At 26.8% G+C, this 1,853-nt stretch overlaps 1 pseudogene; it reads right to left on the bottom strand.

The window, feature by feature from the left end:
- Window positions 1-446: 446 nt before the first annotated feature.
- LOC120586469 (uncharacterized) lies at window positions 447-565 on the bottom strand (annotated as a pseudogene).
- Window positions 566-1,853: the final 1,288 nt, after the last annotated feature.

Below are 1,853 nucleotides of genomic sequence, written 5' to 3'. Positions count from 1 at the left end.
AAAAAGAATGCGTTTATACAGTTATACTTTTCTCTGATAACAAATATGTCATAGTCATTAGACTATCATATACAGAAAAAATTTAAAAAGAATTTTAAAAAACATATCAACAAAGAAATAGCAATTAATATGGTTACATATTTGTTCATATTTTCAATACATGCATATACGTTTGCTTTCGTCATACTCATAAATTTCTCACTAAAATGATATAAAAATATTTTTGCAATAAAAATTTTGTTATTACTCTAATTAATATTAACACAATGCCATTTTAGTACCCATTAAGTTAGAAAAATTTAAACTCTAGAAGAATGTTTATTTTATTTATTTTTTTTATTTTTTTTAATTTATTTTTTTAAGTGAGACAAACCTTGGTTGACCTCACAGATTGCAAGGACCTTGTCAACTTACAATACCTTATGTATTTTATTTTATTTTTTATACACCTACAGCACCTGGTCTTCCTAGGTGGTCTCCCATCCAAGTACAAACCATGCCTTATCCTGCTTAACTTCCAAGATCAGACAAGATCAGACTTGATCAGGGTAGCATGGCCATAGACTGAATGTTTATTTTAATTTAAAGATAATTCTATACTGCACATTGGTTGTGACACAATATACAAATTCTGACATATGATGGAGAATTCTTTAAGCGTTAGTCAATAGATAAAAAAAAAAAAAGTTCTATTAAAATGGTATTGTATATATTCATCAACTATATTGACCAAAATTTTTAATTTAGGTTTTAAAAAAAATAAACTAATATAAGGTATATGGTGATTATTCAGTATGACATTCATATCTTAATTGGTGAGAACTTGAATATAATTTTCTACTTATATAAATTTTAAGTAGAAGATTAATCAGGCTTATCTTATTTTTAATAATTTAGCTAACATTATCTGTACCAGCTTCATTTTTAAAAAATACTATGTCATTCCTATTGTATTTTAACTAACATATATCGGATTTTAAAAATAACATTCTGTTGGGTTTTTTTTACACATAATTTCAGTCTGTATTAAACTAGATATGTTTCAACCACTTAGGGACATGCACATAGGTTTTCATTCACAATTTGTTTTCATGTAAATTATTTTCATGTCTAGAAAAACACATTCGGGAGAAGTGCTTTCAACTAAACAACTCCTATGATTTGGAAACACCTTTACCTTATACCTTTAACCCAAACTTCTTGATTTAGACAGAAAGATTTTTAACAGCTCACTTTTATTTTTTGGGTGGATACTTACTTAAAATGGTGAGTATATATTTCTAAAGTAAAATCTATACATATGTAATAAAAAAGAATATCCTATTTATCTTTAAAATTTACTTCTCCTTGATATTTTTTAACTGCCTTGTTTATATTAAAATAAGGTAGATTTTTTTCTATTTTGTAACATGTATAGATTAGACAAATATATAAAATATTTTGAATAAAACTTCTTTATAGTAAAATATATGTCCACTTTTTGTGTGGAAGCTTTTTAAAAACTAAGAGGAATGGAGTATTATTTCATACTATAAATTTGCATGTAGAAAAGGAAGAAAATAAGCAGAAAAAGCAATTTGACATTTTTATTTTTAAACATGGTTTAATTATCTTGAGAAGTAGATGATGCTGTAAAAAGAACATCAAATTTAAAAAGGAAAGAATGATCTGAGTGGAATCTTCTCATTTCATGTTATTTTGCATTTCATGTATCACGAAGCTCTCTTGATTTAGTGAAAGCATCTTTCCAACCTCTATTCTTCAGGTTTTGCATGCAAAGTGGCTGGCAAAGAAGGAGATGTAACCCTCTCAGTTGTATCCAGATGCCAGTGGAAGCTCACTCTCTCTGAATT

The sequence above is a fragment of the Pteropus medius genome, unplaced genomic scaffold (assembly GCF_902729225.1).
Source record: "Pteropus medius unplaced genomic scaffold, Ma_sr-lr_union100, whole genome shotgun sequence".
NCBI lineage: Eukaryota > Metazoa > Chordata > Mammalia > Chiroptera > Pteropodidae > Pteropus > Pteropus medius.
Note: the sequence above shows the minus strand (reverse complement) of the source record. Positions and strands in the feature narration are given on the sequence as shown.